This window comes from Durio zibethinus, chromosome 9, assembly GCF_047325235.1.
Source record: "Durio zibethinus cultivar Kanyao isolate XHJ-2024 chromosome 9, ASM4732523v1, whole genome shotgun sequence".
Lineage (NCBI taxonomy): Eukaryota > Viridiplantae > Streptophyta > Magnoliopsida > Malvales > Malvaceae > Durio > Durio zibethinus.
Window position 1 is genome coordinate 28,378,484 of NC_143170.1, and position 20,213 is coordinate 28,398,696.

The 20,213-nt window shown below is 31.8% G+C and overlaps 2 pseudogenes; both read right to left on the bottom strand.

Moving 5' to 3' along the window:
• Positions 1 to 7,019, bottom strand: part of LOC111303939 (uncharacterized) — a 37,135-nt pseudogene extending 30,116 nt beyond the window's left edge.
• A 286-nt stretch (positions 7,020 to 7,305) lies between these two features.
• LOC111303947 (putative aquaporin TIP5-1 pseudogene) lies at positions 7,306 to 9,056 on the bottom strand (annotated as a pseudogene).
• Between the last annotated feature and the right edge of the window lie 11,157 nt (positions 9,057 to 20,213).

Sequence of the window (20,213 nt, forward strand, 5' to 3'; positions counted from 1 at the left end):
CTTTAAACTTTGTAATCCATTACTGAAGGCATTTGTTAATAACAGACACCTTAAAAATTTTCTCACTAAAAATTTTGAGAATCAGTAAAGGCATCTTCTACTATAAAATACGTTTTATATACCACCACATAAATTTTAACATGGTTATTAAAGGCGTATACCCAAGAAAGATGCCTTTAATAATTCCTATCACAGTTTGTATATAATTAGTGAAGACTGTTGTAGATAACAACGCCTTTAATAATTTTTCTAAAAAAATTTTTCGGATTATTAAAGGCGTCTTTTATTATGACACGCCTTTAATATACCATGATGGTTATGGAAGGCGTTTATTTGAAAAGGCATCTTTAATTTACCTTTAAACTTAGTAATCCATTACTGAAGGTGTTTATTAATAACAGACGCCTTCAAAATTTTTTTGCTAAAAATTTTGAGAATTATTAAAGGCATATTCTAGTGTAAAATGCCTTCTATATACCGCCACACAAATTCTAACATGATTATTGAAGGCGTATATCCAAGAAAGATGCCTTTAATAATTTCTATCACAGTTTGTAGATAATTAGTAAAGGTAATTTTTTACTGAAAATGCCTTTTATATTAAGAATTAGAAAAGGTATTTTTTTTAATAAAAAAATGCCTTTAACAAGTTGGTTGGACAATTTTAAAGGCTTATAATTAAAAGCATCTTTTTTGTAAAAAAATGCCTTCAATAATCTCCAATAAAATTTTCAAGTGATTATTGAAGGCGTTTTTCCATGGAAATGCCTTTAATAATTAATTTTATATTCATTTTCCTACCTTGAACATAGGAATTTGTAAGGGGCTGGAACCCAGAACGATTAAAAGCTGAGTTATTCAACCAAACAAACCATACCCTTAAACACATTTCTAGCAGACCATTGGTTTTTTTCTCCCATTCCTCGCCATCGACTTTCAACAAATCATCGCTATGAACCTTTATTTTAATCGATAAGTCTTTTTTTTAGTTTACTATATTATTTACAATATTTATTAGAGAATTTTTGTTTTTTCGGTTCCTTAATATTGACATATGCGTTTATATATTTTCATTAATATCATCGTCAGCATAGTCGTCCAAGATTCTATTCATATTGCAAGTATGCTGTTTCTATGTAGTATGCATTAAATATTGTGGTTTGTTGAACCTTGTTGACTATTAATGTATTGCTGAATGGTATTGTATGATATTGGGGGTCTGAATCATATTTCATGCTGAATAGTTTGCTAAATCTTGTTGTCTAATATTGTTTTGCTGAATGGGTTTGAATGAAATTGATGGGCTGAATCGTATGCTAAATGGTGTTTCTAAGTGGTTTGCTAAAGGGTGTGTATGAGCACTTTGTTGAATGATGTGCTAAATGTTGTTTCTGTACATAGTATGGTATTAGTTGTATTAAATTAAGTATAATGATCAATTTAGATGGTTATATTGTGTAATTCGTATAATTATGATCAATATTACAGGTATTATAGACTCCGAACAACATCATTCTCCTTCTAATGAACATGCAAAAAAAAAAGTGTAGGCCAAAAAAGAAAGGGAAGGGGCCCAAATAAACAAATCAAAGTGAATGACACAAAAATTCATGTTGACTTCAATCAAAGTGGGCAGCCTGTGTCGAAGGAAGCTGCCAAGATGGCTACTCATATTGGAGCCATCGTCCGTCAAAGGATTTCAATTACGAACACTAATTGGTGATGAGTTCTTGATGATTTAAAAGATAAGATATGGCAGTATGTTGTGGTATGTTTATTCAACTATTTCATAAAATTTGTTAAATGATAATTTAATTGAAATTCAATATGTTGATACAATTGTGTTAACTTATTTAGGAACGGTTCAACTTCCCAATTGAATGTAAAAAGATTGTGGTGCAATCTGCTAAGAAAGCTTTCAAAGATTTTAAAAGCAGATTGACAACCCAATATATATTACCGTTGGTTAGTGAATGTGATGTTTTGGCTGTTCTACCTGCAGCATATGCAGATGTCATAAGTGTTAAAGATTGGATAAATTTTTTTCAATATCAGCTTTTAGAAGATTTCTTAGTATGCAAACCCATTACCAAAATAGTCCAAGTTTATAAGTCTTTAATGCAATACAGCCTTTCATCTTCATATGTGATTGATGTAATTTCTTGATTTTGTAGAAAATCAAAGAACAACATCGGGACATTTGGGCCAAACAACAATATCACCATCGAACAATAAGAAAAGGATATGCAAATGTAAAGTATGGGGTTATATGTATTCGGACACTTGTTTTATACTCATTAATGAATATTTATGAATATTCATTTCATACATTATGATTCTTTTATTACGATAATTTAATAAAAATCAGTGAGCTCAAACTTAAAAGTTTCTAGATGGGATGTCTAGAAACAAAGACATCTATGAAAGGATAGATCTTTCGTAGATGAAGCAACCGAGGAAATGGCAAAAAAGATTGTATGTATAACTGCTTTTTTGATATAATGTATGATTGACATTGTGGTTGTATGCATGAGTGTATACTAGCTTGTGTATATTTGTTCTAACAGCCCAACTTATTATTGTCTTTCAGGATGATTATGCTACCAAAGTAAAATCTAGTGAACTGGCAACCTAGTATGGTAAAGATCCTTTGTCTTTAGCATTAAGTGCTAAAGAAAGGCCTGGTCGAGTTCGTGGGGTTAGTAAATTTGTCTTGCCATCAACGTATTTTAGTAAACAACCAAAAACCCCCCGAATGAGAAATGCACAATATGAAGCAATAATTGAGCAACAATAACAACAAATTAATGACTAGGAACAACACCTCAATGACCAACAGCAAAGACTCACTGCTTTGGAGTCCATGTTGGCAGCAATGTAGTAGGTTATGCCAGTAGCCCGGCCTGATAGCATCATCCCCGTACGAGAAGCTTTCGTTGTAAGTAAAGAAGTGATCCCATCATCCGCTACCACCCAAGAAGTATGATATTATTTGTAATTTGAATATTAATTTGTTTATTATATTAATTGATTTGGTTTTAGACTTGTATTTCATTAAATATTATAGGAGGATGTTCAAACTCAAAGTATGACCCTTGCCCAGGTTTCCATGGATGAGTTAACAAAATATTCGCTGGAGCATTTATTTGGTAGAAACTTTATATCCATTGAGTTTGAGGAAGACTTATTTGACAAACAATCATTTTCTTTCATTGGTGTGGATGAGGTGAAAGAATTTTGTGAAATGGATGAATTATCAGCTGTTGAAATCATTGCTTATATGAAGTTAGCTTATAAATACAAATATGCACATTCAATATGTAATAAGTTAGTATTAGGGTGTAATACTAACTAGCAGTGTTGATTGCTATCGTGTAGCTTCTTATATAGAGAGCTGAATGGGAGACAATTGACAAACATATTTAGATTCATTGACCCCAACTTTATTAGTGAGCAGAGTGGCACAGTTATGTATCATGCTAATCATGTGATCCTATGCATGAAAAGATTGACTAATTATTATTTGCTTCCTTATAATGCGCAGTAAGCTATATTCCAACCTTAATTACTCCAACCTGCTCCATTCTATGATCTGATGCATATTTTAAGTATATCATTGTTATTATTTTACAGTCGTCATTGGGTGCTTATTGTGATTGACACCAAATCCTTAATGCCATACCTTCTTAATTCAGTAAATCCAACGGTGATGCCTAACCTCGACATTCAAACTTTTATAAAGAAGTATTATAGTACTTTATTATAATATATATGTTCTATTTCTTTATAAGTAATTTTATTTATGTTCCCATTAATTTTTTTCTTTTCAATTTAAGGTAATATCTGTATTCAATAAGAAGAGAAAGAAATCCAAATAGGTGTCATTACCGATAAATGTGAAATATATTCTTTTAATGCTTAGTTTGTGTAGATAAATATTTTTTAAATCGACTTAATTTAATTTTCAAGTATCTTATCAACCCAGTAATATTGAATGTGGATATTATGTCCTTAATTTTATGCGGGAGATAGTGTTACATGATTTTATGACCACACATTTAAGGTTAGTATAAATTTCATAAACTCATTATATATTTTAAAAAATAAAATGGTACATTATGGTCTCATTTCTTAACATTTACTTATGATATTTTTTTGTAGTGGAAGGAAAAAGAAAGCTTCACGAAAGAATAACTGGATGAAATCCGTAAAAAATGGTGTGATTTTGTATTGTCATTTATCAATGTTGATAAACCTTTAGGTTAGACATTGTTGGTTGAATGTAAATATATATTGCACAAATTGTTATAATGTTTTTAACATGCCATGTTGAATGGAAACTTTAAGTTTGTACATTAGGGGTATTGGTTTAATATTATTATTATACTTAATATGAATACACTATGTGTACTTAATAAATTAATGAGTATGATTATTTCATAAAAGTATATTAATATGACAATGTTATCAGTTTTAATTTTGGATGTGTGGTTAATTTATTGAAATACAACAATGTTCATTATGTAAATTCCAAAATGTAATTCATAGTATTAGATATATAAACCAAATGTTTTCTAGGCATAAATATATAACTGACAGCAAACATTTTTCTGGGCATATATAAACCTACAACTGACTTCACATATACAATATCAAATATGGTTTTTAGATGCGATTAATGAAGGCATTTTTAGCAAGGAAATGCCTTCAATCACCCCTAACAAAAAACATTGAAGGTGTTTTTTTACCAAAATCACATTCAATAATACCAACTAAAAATTAATCGAATGGATTATGAAAGGTGTTTTTCTATGGGTAACGCCTTCAATAATCCCATACAAAATGTTTATGAAGGCGTTTTTGGATATAGCCGCCTTCAATAATCTGACAATTAAAATTTATCGTTGGGAATATTAAATGCGATTTGAGCTAAAAATGCCTTCAAGCATCCTATCAAAGTTTTGTCTATGGAATATTGAAGGCGTTTTTTACAAAACCGCCTTTAAAAATCACAAAAAAATTTTACTGATAGGATTATAGAAGATGAGTTCGACCAAAAATGCCTTTAAGAATCGACTCAATATTTTTCCTATGGATTATTAAGGGTGTCTCTCCATGAAAAATGCCTTCAATATTCTATGAAAGTTTTTTAAAAGCAATTGGTGAAGGCGTTTTTGCAAGAAAATGCCTAAAATAATCAATAACAAATAATATATGCAAAAACAAAAAAAAAAGGCTAAAGGATAGATCGAACCAACAACCTTATGGTAAACATCTGTACAATCTAAACAATTTGATAAGCTTAATATTGAATGTAATTTTGAACAAAATAAATTTAATAAGTCTATGGAATTATTTGGTTCAAATGTTAAAGGCGTTTCTTGTAGACAATGCCTTCATTTATCTCATACAATTTTTTATGACGTGATTATTGAAGGTGTTATTTGTCAAAAATATGCCTTAACTATTCATTGAAATTTTTAATAAAAAATATTCAAGGTGCTTTAGTTGAGAAACGCCTCTAATATCAAGTTTTAGGTAGCGTTTATAAGTAACAACGCCACTCTTTGAATATTTAGTGGCATTTGGATAATAAACACCTGAAGTGTTATAAAAACACGGAAGCTAGCGATGTTTGTAAGTAAAAGGCTGCTACAACACTGCCGCTAATATGCCATTTGATAGTCTTCCAATTCCTACAGGTGTTTTACCTGAAAGCTTGTTATCGTTCAGGCTTAAAGAAAACAATTTCGACAATTTTCCAACTTGTGCAGAATGATTCCTGAAAGTTGGTTGGAAGAAAGGTCAAGCTCCACTAATTGGTTCAGCTGACTAATCTCATCTGGGTTCTTACCGCCTATCATATTACCAGCAGCTTTCAGCAGTGTCAAGTTCCGACATTCTCCCCAATTTGATGAGAGCTCACCACTCAGTTTGTTGTAACTTAAGTCAATAAATGTGAGGTTTGGGTACACACCAAAATCTTGGGCTATGTTTCCTGTAAGTTGATTATTTTCAAGCCGAACTCTATACAAGGTCTTGCAATTCTTCAGGCTCTTTGGGATGGGACCTGAGAAGTTGTTGGAGGACGCACTGAAATTGACAAGCTTTCCACCTCCACAAATTTCTGACGGTAAGTTACCACTAAAGTTGTTGGTAGCCAGATTTAGAACTACTAATAATGAAAGATTTCCCAACTCTTCCAGTACAGGATCAGTTAAGTGGTTCATGTGCAAATATAGAATAGTGAACTTGTGCAAAGCTCCAAAACTAACAGGAATGTTTCCTGAAAGTTGAAGACTGGAAAGCTGAGAACAGTTAAACTGCTCAAATTACACAAAGATGGAGGGATAGGCCCATAGAAATGACTCCCATCTAGAGCTAGCAAAGAAAGATGTTTCAAATTCCCTATCTCATTAGGAATTCTGCCACTAAGCAAAGTATCTTGAAGGAGAAAATTTTTGAGACTTATGAGGCCAGTTTTGGATCGACTTGTTCCATCGGGGAATAAAGACGGGTATAATTCACCCGTTATGTTGTTTCGTAAATGTCAAGCTCATAAACTTGAGTGAGATTGGCAAGAGAGATAGGAAGCTGGCTGTTAAAATAATTTGTGGAAAGATCAAGGAACTGGAGTTTTGAAAGCAAACCAATGTTCGAAGGTATTTGCCTGTGAGCTGGTTTACTTTAAGATCAAGCCGAAGAAGGTGTGGGAAGGAAGAAAAATCTAAGTTTTCAATGTTAACTCTTAGACCTGTTTATGCAAGATTTATTTATATTACATTTATTGCATTATTGCAGGTTATTCCACGCCATTTGCATGGACTCTGAGTGATAGCATTGGCAGGAGCTGGAATGACCCATGACTAGAGAATAGACTGATTTCCGAGGCTTTCTTTCCATTTGAGCAAGGCCTCAGCTTCTCTATTTGGGGCAGAATTGGCATTCCAGGAAGAAGGCAATGCCAATAAAGCTAGAAAGAGTGTAAGAGAGAGATACTTTTCTTGGTAATTAGGCATAGTTTCACGAGGCCTTTTCTTTTTCTTACTTTTTCTCTGGTTCTGCTATTCAATGGCAATGGCATGATTTGCTTATATGGGGTATAAGTGAACTGTTGGCTTCTAACCCAACTCGCAAGTCAGAAGGCGACGTTTCTAAAGATCACAAATTCCACGTTAATGTGGAATACAGGCTACGATTTGAATTGACATTTGTGACAAATTCCCATCTAGATAGTAACACCACAGTTGAATCATCCCTTGCAAAATGAAACCAGTCTTTTAATCAGCATATTTTCTTCAAAAATCAGTGCTCATCTTGCAAGTTATTAATGGCATTAAAGAGGTAGAATATTGGCATTATAAGAAGTGAAGACCGGAGAAGTTGAAAATCCAGCCCCAGCTGAAGAAAGGCCAAACAACAAATGGATCAATTAAAAACGACGAGGGGACTAAATAAACAGCTTTTATCACAACTTATTTATTGTGTTAAAAGAAATTTCCCGCAATCAGTATTAATGTTAGGAAACAAACGAAACGATATAGATGGAATTAAAGTCTTAAATGGCTGACTTGAAGCCCAATCCCAACGAAATTTATAGGGCTAGAGTTGATCTTTTTATGTCATGGTTGGTGAATATGACGATGAATACGATAGAATAATAATAATTTATTATGTTTGATTTATATTTAAATAAAAAAATTAAATTATAAAGATGATTAATCATTTTCTTAATATAAGATGATTTAATCCTTTCAAAATAAATAAGATTATTTTTAATTTATAAAATTAAACTTACATTTAGTATTATGTCCTTAAAAATTATATCAACAATTTAAATATTATAAACTTTGATGAAAGATAATTTTGATTGATAAATAAATTATTCTATCATAATTCTTACACATATCAAATATAAAATAAAATGATAATATTTAATTTAATCCTAATTATAATGTTATTTTATTTTATTTTGTCATAACTTTATGTATTAAATGCATCCTTAGCAAATAAAACATCATTTTTACTCAATCATTCTTATCAAATATATAAGTATTTTTTTTTACTATTAACTATTTTTTAAAATTCTTAAACTTTCTCATAGGCGATGTTTAATTGACACTTGTTCTTTATTGATTTTTTGTGAAAAAAAAGAAGTAAGAGGCAAAAAAAAAAAAAAAAAGCAAACTAAAGGTTACTATCAGTATTTACGTATGATTTTAAAAGACATTTGGCTTTATTTTGGTGCTCACTTTGAAGGTATAGCCTTAAAAAGCATATTTCAATTAGGTGAGAGCCCTCCCAAGCTTTTAAATGGACCGTAACTAGTTAAATAGTACATAATTAAAAATTAAAAAAATGATTAAAAAAAAAGAGATATTTGACTAAGTAGTTAAGATTTTAATTAAAAAATAAAAATATGTATTATGAAAAATAAATAGAAAAGGTTACTATCAGTATTTACAAATGATTTGTACGGTGCAAAAATAATAGAAGTAACTGTGTAATTACTAATTAACTCTCTGTATATATAAAATATATATATAAAAAAAGTATAACCATTAATTCAAAAACACATTGAAACAAAAGTAAGGTCGAACTGTTAATGTATGGAAATAATAATAAATTAATCAGTTGGTAGCAATCGGAAGTCATGTAAATCTCCCTATCAAATCTTAAAATGAATTAGACTTGGCCTAAAAGAGAATTAAGCAAACAAATTTAGTACAGGAGAAAAAGGGGCTAACCCCAGTTCCAGAAACTGCTGCTTCACCTGGGAACACAAAAATGTCATGTAGAAGCCCAGCAACTGCAGCTCCAATTAGGGGTCCAACCAAGTAAATTGCTTGGTTCTTGAAGCGACCAGCAATGACAGCAGACCCAAAGGCCAATGCAGGGTTCATTGACCCTCCAGAGAACGGACCTGCTGCTAACACCATGGCTTCTACCGTCAATCCTATTGCCAAGGGTCCAACGGTCCCAAATGGACCAGCTCTAGGGTCACCAGCAGCATAAACGGTGTATACCAATGCGAATGCAAGCATACCTTCCAGCATGGATGCTCCGAAACAAGTGCTTGCATTTGCAATCGTATAAGTTGGGACATGCTGTAAAAATTACAGGCACTTTTAAATAAATTTGCTGTCCTTCACAATCGGAAGTATTTTACCTGCTAAAAACTTATAGCACAAATCTTTGAATTTGATTGTTCATTGTTCTTATAAAGCTTCTTAAGAAAGTAAGTGCAAAATCATATATTCTTTTTTAATTATGATTTCTGTTAAACATTGTTGTTCGCAGGAAGAAAAAGATGAAGGAATGAAATAGGTCGAAGGAAATATGAGGATAAAAAAATATATATCACAATTTTTCATAAAAAAATGGAAAGGAAAATGAATAGATTTACGCAACTTCACATCCAAGAAATCCAATATTTTCATAAATCATAGAAAAATGGAAAGAAAACTGTCATGGAATTTGAGCTAATAGTTTTTTTTTAATTCTATACTTGCCCTTCTGTCTTTCATTTTTAATCATTTATAGCAAATACAACAAAAATTTTCCTCTGTTTTATCCCCTTTTCTCTTTCGTCCAATGAAACATAGTGTTAAATAAATTAACAAAGTTGCATTGTAGTTTTCTTACTGTCGTAACAGTTTTGTGTTTGTCTGACGAATTTGAAAACAAAATAAAAATAACGGAGTTACCATCAATTTTTTTTTGGCTAGGTGCGATCGGCCACCTATTAAAACATATTCTTTTAATGAAATCTTAAAATTAATTAAAATTTATTAAAAAGATAATTTTAGGGTCTGTGTAATAGTCTAGGTTTGAGAGTCAGTTACGCGTGGAGAAGGATTAGCACCCCCACAGTGTCCGTTTAAAATGGTATCAATTAACTACGTGTTATACTTTGATTTTGATAAAAAACAGTTCCATTTTTGGTGTTTGAAAAATAATTTTCTTGATTTTTTTATTCATTATTTATTATTTCATTTTTATTCAAGAAAAATAAATCAAAACATTTTTATTGAAATAATTCTTAAAATGTTCTAATACGTTGGTAACATTAGAAAAACTTTTTCTCACCTAGAGATTTCTTAGGCATCGCTTCTCGGAATACCTTAGAATCTCATCCTCGGGGATTCGAATTTATTTTTCGCAAAAAAAAATCATGTAGCGTATGCAATGCAAAAAAAATGCTAATATGTTAATGCACACATTTTATTATTGATTTTTATTATTTTTGATTATTTATTTATTTAAAACTTTGAAGAAAAGAGAAATTTTTATTATATTGAAGATTTTTTATAAATATTCGAACATACTAGTAATATTTTTAAAAAATCTTCTCACCTAGGGATTTCTTAAAGCATCTCTACTCGAAATACTTTTAGAATCTCATCATTGGATAAAATTTTCTTTTTCTTATTTTTTTATCACTTTATCACTTTATTAATTAATTTTTACTTACTATTTTATAACAAAAAAATTTTTTTATTGTATTGAAAATTTTTTATAAATACTCAAATACACTGGTAATATTTTTTTAAAAAAATCTTTTCACCTGAAGATTTCATAGGCATCATTACTTGGAATACCTTTGAATCTCATCGTTGGATAAAATTTTTCTTTTCTTACATTTTTATTATTTTTGTATTATTTTTATTTAATTAAATTTTTTTACCAATTTTTTTATAAGGTTTATTTAAAATTATCAAAAACTTTTATTATATTTTATTATTTATTATTTATTATTATAAAACAACAAAAATTTATTCTGGTAAATTTAAAACATTTTAACATGCATAAATATCAAGAATAATAATTAAAATAACAAAAATAATATATAAAAAAATCTTTAAAAATTTAAAAAATACCTGAATTGGATAGGTGAACAGTCCGGTCAATGCGTGTTCGGTCGGCTCGACGATTCGGTCCGATCTGGTCTGATTCGACGTCATTCTGGTTCGGTCTGGTTCGATTCATTTGGACCGGTTAGAGGCTAAAGGAGATGCAGGTCATCGGGTCGGGTCATGGGCTGACACGCAAATTTTCACGGCTGAAAATGACGTCATTTTGGTCTTTATTGCAAGGCATCGTTTTGGTTCTGGCAGTTTATATAAAAGACCCAAAAATTTTTTTCAGTCATTCTCTCCTTTCTCATAAAAAAAAAACCATTTTTTTTCTTTAGCCAAAATGCAGGTGGCTGGTCGGTTGCCGTCGCCATTGCTACCGGTCATCAGCCGCCACCACTAGTGGTAAAAAAAAAGCCAAAATCACCTAAAATGTTCTTCTCAACCCCCTAAACACAGATCCAGCCTTCGTTTCACTTGAATGTATCCCAAATGATGTAGATTTGGCTTGAAAGTTTCGGCCACAATTTTTTTTTTTGTGTTTGTGCATTTTTTTTATGTGTTGGCGTTGGGTTCCCCGTTTTTTTTTATCCATCAACAGAGAGTTTTTCCAGAGTACTCATAGGCATAACATTGATGGATGAGCCATTATTAATCAAAACCTTAGCCATTATATGACTTTTACATTTAAGAGTAATGTGGAGGGCCTTGGTACTTCCTCGACCTTTAGGAGAAATCTCTTTATCACTTAAAGAGATATAGTTTCAAATTGTCAGATTGCCAACAAGTTGTTCCACATATTCAACAGAAGCATTGTGAGACACATATGCTTAATTGAGCGCTTTTAGTAGGAGCATTGCAGTGTGACTTTGAGCTTAGCAATAATGATAGTAGCGAAATTCTAGCTGGTATTTTGTTAAGCTGTTCTACCATGCCATACTCGCTATGTTTTATTAACTTTAAAAATTCACAATCTTCACTCTCAGAGACTGGCTTCTGACATTTTTTTTTTTGGGACTGTGATAAGATTACTATGACTTTCCTTTTCTTCTCCTACCTTAGCTTTCTCTTTTTTGGCTTTCTCTAAAGCTTTTGGAGTATAACATATTCCACTTTGAGTCATACATCCTACGCTCGTTATGTTTGCAGTATTTGGATTGACTATAACATCATGATCATACTTCCACAATACTACTTTGTCATTATGGTATGAAAAAGGGCCAGAAACTTTAATTATCACTATTGGTTGGGAGATGGGTTTTTCTAGCCTCAATGTTGACTTTTCATTGTAATAAATTGTTACTGGTCTACGCACAAACTTATTCTTTGAATCAATGGTAGACACTTCAGCTTTATGCTGGCACTGGGTTCCCTATTCTAGAGGACTATGTTTTTGGATTTTTTGCTTCTTTATTTTTTGTATTTGATAGAAAGTTTTTTTTTTGAATTTGGCAAACTTTTTTTTAATCTATTTTTTTTTTAGCAAAGCTTTTTTTTTCGATCGATCCCCCTCATTTCTTTTTTAATCGATCATTCTTTTCTTTTTGCAGGTAATAAGCTCTATTTATAGAGCTTTCTGAGATTCAAATCTTAGATTTTTTGGGATTCGAATCTCATATTTTCAACCAAAAATCCACACTGTCAATTTAGGCAGTGTGTCAGGCAGTTGTCGGTTGTGGCGATAGCTAGCATTTTGAACTTTGGTGATGGTGCATTTAATGCACTAGATCTTGTCAAACTGAATCAAATAAGGAAAGAAGAAGAAAGAAAAAAAAGAAAAAAAGTAGAAAAAAATAAAAAAATAATGATAATAAAAAAATGGTGTTTACAGCTGCCCCTCTTTGCCTATTTTTGAGAATCAGAAATAAGGTAAAGACTAATAAACAACCATTTTGTTATGAAAGAAGAAACATTGAGCACAAAAAAAAATTTTTCAACAACATTTTTAAAAATTTAAAAGGCTTTTCTGAGCAGAGAATCAACAATTTAAAAAAAAAAAAAGCTCCTTTAAGCAGAGGCTCAACAGCTTTAAAAATCTCATCTTGAAAAAGCTCCTCTAAGTAGAGGCTCAACAATTTTAAAATATCTTGAAAAAGCTCATCTCAGCAGAAACTCAATCTATCACGAAAAAGCTCCTATCAATAGAGGCTCAACAACTTTAAAATATCTTGAAAAAGCTCATCTCAGCAAAGGCTCAACAACTTTAAAAAAATCTTATCTTCGAAAAGCTCCTCTAAGTAGATGCTCAACAATTTTAAAAATCTCATCATGTTAAAAAATCTTATCTTGAATAAGGATCCTCTCAGCAAAAGCTCAACAACTTTAAAAATTTTGTCTATTCTTGAAATTGAGTTCTTATCTTTGAATAAATAAATTTCTCTCTTTTGAAATCTTTTGTTTGATCATTGTCTTCATCCGAATATCAAATTCTTGTTTTTCATTAGGAAATGGAAAGTCTCTGTCTTTATTATAACTGCTCATGGATGCATGTACTAAGTGCTCCAAATGTAATGCATGTAATGCAATCAAAATTATTCATTGTAGTAAAAAGGTTATCAAAATCTCTCACTTTTTGCTTCTTTTATAAGAATTATCAATAATTGCCATATGACCAATCTGTTCTTAACATCTGACCATTGTATTCTTCCTTAACAATACTTTTTTGTTCAAAAGTCTACAACATCAATGTCTTGTCATGCTTTTCTCATCCTTTTTCATTTGTCTTTGTCAACTTTTAAAAAAATAATATTGAGATCTTTCATGTTTGTTTTTCTTTTCATCATTTTAAGTTCAAGACAAACAAAATGCAATCACACAGTTCTCCTATTTGTACGATGAATAAAAATATCAAATGTGAATAAAGGAATGGATAAACATTATTTCCAAAGGAAAGATAACATATTTCATTAGACTGATAATAAGTGCATGGCAAAGTGTTTGAGTCGAAACAAATATGCCTCAAATAATAATCATAAGATAATCACAAACAAAATATTTCTAGATTCTTTTTCTAAAACTAAATCAGATGATTTCCTTGATCTTTTAGAGTTCATCAAACTACACTTGCCCATGTGTTGTAAGTACATCTAAGCCACCTTTTTAGGTTTTTAGCTTAAATGAGTCATTATTTTTCATTTTTTTAACTTTTTCATTTTTTTAAGCAAAATATTTCTTTACAGCATCTAAATTTATTGGAGTAGGTAAATCATTTCCATTTATTTCTGCCAAAATTAATGCCCCACTGAAAAAAGACCTTTTTCACCACGTACAGGCCCTCCCAATTTGGTGTCCATTTTTTTTTATTGTCATGTTCATTTGGAAGGATCCTTTTTAGCACTATTGGAAGGATCTTTTTTAGCACTAAGTCTCCTTCCTTAAAGCGATGAGGACGAATTTTCTTGTCATGTGCTCTCATCATTTTCTTTCGATATAATTGACCATGACAAAGTGCCGTAAGTCTTTTATCTTTAATGAGATTCAATTACTCGTAGCGATTCTGAACCCATTCTGCTTCCTCTAACTCTACCTCTATCAGGACTTTCAGTGAGGGAGTTTTTACTTCGATCGATAACACAGCTTTCATTCCATATACCAAAGAGAATGGGATGGCCCCAGTAGATGTTCAGACTGATGTTCTATAAGTATGCAAAGCAAAGGGCAACTTCTCATGCCAACTTTGTAAGTATCAATAATTTTTTCCAAGATTCTTTTGATATTCTTATTTGCAACCTCCACTGCCCCATTCATCTTTGGATGATATGGTGTTGAATTACGATGATGAATCTTGAACTGAATGCACACTTCATTCATCATTTTGCTGTTCAAGTTTTTGGCATTATAAAAAATAATTATCTTTGAAAGCCCATATCTATATATTATCTCTTTTTTTATTAACTTGCATACCATAGATCGGGTCACACTAGCATATGATGCAGCTTCTACCCACTTCATGATGTAATCAATCATTACAAAGATAAATCTATGTCCATTCAAAGCTTTTGGAGTGATAGTACCAATGACATCTATGCCCCACATAGAAAATGGTCATGAAGGAGCCAGAACGTGTAATGCTGATGGTGGAGCATGAATCTTGTCAATATAGATCTAACACTTATGACATCTTCTGGCATAATTATTAAAGTCACTCTCCATTGTCAACCAATAATAGCCAGCTCTCATGATTTGTCTAGCCATCATATGACCATTTGCATGTGCCCCACAAACTCCATCATACACTTCTTCAATAATCTTTTTTGCTTCAGCTGCACTCATACATCTTAAAAGCACTTGATCTCGACCCATTTTATAGAAGGCATCTCCATCCAAAAAGAAACTCATAGCCAATCTTTTGATAGTCCTTTTATCATTTTTTATTACATTTTTTGGGTATTGCTGACTTTTAATGTATTGCATAATGTTATGATACCATGGCTTCCCACTAACTTCTTGTTCAATTGCCTAAACAATGTGCTGGTACATCTTTCACATCTAGTTTTATGGGTTAGATCCCAATATTCGCATTTATTTAATCATTGTAGCTAGAGTAGCCAATACATTAGCAATTTAGTTCTCCTCTCTAGGTAAATGTTCAAATTGAACTTCTTTGAATTGTTTAACCAACTTAGAGATGTATTTATAGTACCATATCAACTTGGAATCTCTCGTTTCCCATTCTCCTCACAACTAATAGATGACTAAAGCTGAATCTCCAAACACATCCAATTTTTTGATCTTTTTTTAAATTTTGCCTGCAGACCCATAACATAAGCCTCATATTCGACCATATTATTTGTGCAATCGAAATTCAACTAAGCTGTGATTGGATAATAATGTTTATCGGGAGATATTAAAATTGCCCCAATACCATGACCCAAAGCATTAGTAGCTCCATCAAAATACATCTTCCAAGACTTTTCAACAGGCTCATTTTCTTCAATAGCCATCAAATCTTCATCAGGAAAATCTAATTTCATTGGCTCATAATCTTCGACTACACAATCAGTAAGGAATTCGGCTATTACATTCCTTTTAATAGCCTTTTGAGTTACATAAATAATATCATATTTTGAAAGCATAACTTGCCATTGTGCTATTCTTTTTGTTAATAAGGGCTTCTTGAAGATATATTTAATAGGATCCAACTTAGCTATGAGCCAAGTAGTGTGGTAAAGCGTGTATTGTCTAAGCTTTTGAGTTGTCCATGTCAATGCACAACACATCTTCTTTAATGGTGAATATTTGGACTCATAATCAGTGAATTTCTTACTCAAGTAGTAAATTGCTCGTTCTTTCCTGTCAGTTTCATCTCTTTGCCCCATCACACATCCCATTGAATTTTTATGCACTGTTAAGTACAAAATCAAATATTTCCTCGAGATTGACGGCACCAACATAGGTGGATTTGACAAGGATTCTTTAATCTTATCAAAAGCTTCTTCACATTTATCATTTCATTCTCTTGGATCATGTTTTCTAAGAAGCTTGAAAATAAGATCGCACTGTAGGTGAGTTGAGAGATGAAATGAGCAATATAGTTCAATCTCCCTAAGAAACCTCACACTTCTTTTAGGGTATGATGAGGAGATAAGTTTTGAATGGCTTGTATTTTATCTGGATCCACTTTGATTCCTCTTTCACTAACCACAAAAGCCTAATAGTTTTCTTGATTTCGCACCGAATGTACATTTAGCAGGATTCAACTTCAGCTGAAATCTTTTCAACTTGTCAAATAGCTTTTTGAGATCGACTACATGATCTTCTCCTTCACGAGATTTTACGATCATATCATCCACATATGCTTCTATTTCTTTATGTATTATATCATGAAAGAGAGTCACCATTGCTCTTTGATAAGTGGCACTGACATTTTTTAACCCAAAAGTCATGACTTTGTAATAGAATATCCCCTACATGATCATAAATGTAGTTTTTTCCATATCATCTAAAGCCATCTTGATCTGATTATAGCCTGAGAAGCCATCCATAAAGGAAAATATGAAATGCCTAGCAGTATTATCCACTAGGGTATTGATATGGGGCAAAGAAAAATTATCCTTAGGACTTACTTTATTCAGATCTTGATAGTCGACACACATTCTCACTTTTCCATCTTTCTTAAGAATTGGCACTATGTTGGCTACCCATTCAGGATATTTTGCCATCTTAAAAAATCTTGCATTAAATTATTTTTTCACTTCTTTTTTAATTTTCAACAGCATCTCTGGCTTCATGCACCTTAACTTTTGCTGTACTGGCTTACATTCTGGTTTCAAAAGTAACTTGTGTTCTATAATATTAGTGTTGAGTCTTGGCATATCATAGTAAAACCATGCGAATACATTTACATATTCTCGGACCTCTATTTTATTTTCATCATCCCCTAAATTCACTAATTCGATAATTTTCTGGTGGGGCTCTATTGGCTTATCTTCATGTTCTATTAATTTTAACAAATCAAGAGGTAATGTGTAATTATCCAAATCTTTCTCATTATCAAGTTTGTCAATATAAATTAAGTTTTCAAAATCAAATATGATATTATTGCCATAATTATCTTCATGTTCATTATTTGGGACCTTACAAAGGGTAAGATGAAGAGAATATTGGCATATGAAAATGGAATGACAAGAAATGATGAAAATAAAAAATGGAAAGCAAAATGAAGATGAAAACAATAGAAGAAATACATATGCATCTTCTAAGTCTTTTGTTAAAATGACAAACATAAAGACACCATAAAAGATCACCCAATGCTCATAAAAGCAATTAAAGATTTAAAGTTCCATAATACATTACTTTTAAAAAATTTTAAAAATAACAGACAGCTCTATGACTCTCTAATTATTTAGCTCAACATCTGAAGGACAAAGGAGCATGAATAGCTCTTTATCTTGACTCTTTTTTTCTCTATCATCCACCATTTGAATGGCTAGCTTTGAAAATTCTTTCACAAATCCTGCACTTAGGGCTCCAAGCAAATCTGGGTAAATATATCCTCCCGAATAAAAAGAATCATAGAGGTATGAAAAGACTATAGGCTCTGACTTTGGCTCGTATCCCCCAAGATTAGCTATCCTCTTATCTTTTTTCTCATTCACCATTTTCATTTTGTCTCCTTTTATTGGCTTATATCCCAAGCCAAATTTCTCTTTCTTGTCATATACTGTTGGTGGCTTTATGATTTGTTGCAGGTTCTTCGCTAGTCCAGTTTCAGGTTGCCATCCCATCTTGGTAAGCTATTTGACAACCATTTTAGTTGTAGTAGACAAGTGTGGTGAATACAATTTAGATCCTTCAGCCATATATGTTGTATTGGCAATCTCAAAAGATCTATAAGAATATTCTAGTGCTTTATCTGTTGATTCCACATAAAGAGTATTTATTAATTGAGTTACCAATAAATCTTCTTCTCTTGCCACACATGTTAGCTTTCCTTCAACAATGAATTTGACTTTTTGATGTAATAAAAATGGAGCAGCACTTACCATATGGATGCACGGCCTACCCAATAAGCAACTGTATGAAGAAAAATTGTCCATGACTTGAAATTTCATGTTAAAAGTGCACGGGTCAATTGGCAATGGCATTTCTATGTCTTCTAACACCTCTCTTTGGGTTCCATCAAAAGCTCCACTATCATATGACTAGGCTTCATATAAGATTCATCAACAGGGAGTTTTGCCAGAGTAGTCACAGGTATAACATTGATAGATGAACCATTATCAATCAAAACCTTAGCCATTATCTGTCTTTCTTTTAATACTTTCATCTTCTGTTAGGCATTGGTATCTTCTACTTTTTCGAGTGTCTTCATCCCTAGCTTTTCTCTCTTATTGGGATCATCTAAGTAAGGGATCAAGATTGGCTTAGGTGATTTTTCTATCATAACAGGATTAACAAAATTTAGAAATCATCCTGGAACAGGTGTGGATGTCATTCTTGGATAAGGATTAGGATATCCATCGGGAGTAAAAATTTGTACTTTAGTTTCTTGAAAAGGTTGGGCTAGTCGTGGTTCAAACCCTGAAGGGTAAATAGGATCTACCATATCTAACGATTGCTCTTGAAAGCTGAGATTTTCTTCTACTACTTTTTCTTTGTCAAGTTTCCTAAGCATATCCATTATTGTACTGAGATCCCCTCTTAGTTCTTCTTAAACTTTGTTTATTCTCTCAAATCGACTGGCTTGTTCTTGTTCCATGATTCTTGTTTGAGTCTTAGTTTGTATGAATGACGAGTAAGTTGGGTCAAAATTTTTGATGGATGAGCTATTCTTGAACTTTTATTACCATAAAAGTTTTTTGAAAAAAAATTTCAGAATGCCATGCGTTGAAAATTTTATTTTATTTATTTTATGAAAATGATGTACATGATGCATGAATGCAAGTGAAAGATATTTGCTCTTGGATAAATTTCAACACTAAAATTTTTTATTGATTCCATACAACTTTTATTACATAAGATTTACCATCCTAGAATTATATCTATAAAAACATTTGACTTGTTCATAATGATCCTTCGCCTTGTTTAGAAAATTCACTAGGTGCTGTCCATATTCTCCTATGGGATTGACCTTTTTTTTTAATGCTTTTACCTTTCCAACCATTTCCCATGCTTTCTTCATTGCCTTGTAAACTTGATTAGTCAAGTGCTTTATGTACTATTGCCTTTCTAAGCTTTCTGCTTTTCATCTCATGTGAGTATCCCTTTCTGAATCACATGTGAAGATCTAATCTTTTTCCCTTCTATGCCACTCATCTATTATTACTGAAATATGGCTATTGTGGTCTTGCAGTTGTATCTCTAACCCTTAGATCACTTAGTAAAGTGATTTTTTTTTATTCAGTACTTTAAAGTGCTTTCTTCTCTCTTTTGTGAACATGGCTTTCAACCTTTCCTTTTTTTTTTTGGGCATTCCACCAATCTTGTAGAGGTTGTAGAATATAACCCCTTCCAATGCTGATATTCTTAAGAAATTTTGATAATCTCCTTTTGCTTTTCTTGAGCTTTGCCTTTCCATTAGTTTATTTCCTCTCGAAGCTCATCCATTTCACATTGTTGACTAAGGTAAGACTTGGTGACTTTTTCAGTTTTGATTTGAATGTGCAATCTCTTATTTTCTTAGTGTAGATCTTTCAAATCATTGTTAGCCACGTCTCATTCTTTTATGATATTTGTCAATATGCTGCATTGTATGTCTGCTTTATATTTTAATTGGCCTACCTTCTTGTGAAGTCTGAAATTTTCTTTTCTTATTTCTTCTTTTTTAGCTTCTAATTCTTTCTTAACAAGCTTAACTTCTGATAATTACACTTTTGTGAAAAGATTAGTCGATTGGTGTAAGCTATCATCAGGAGG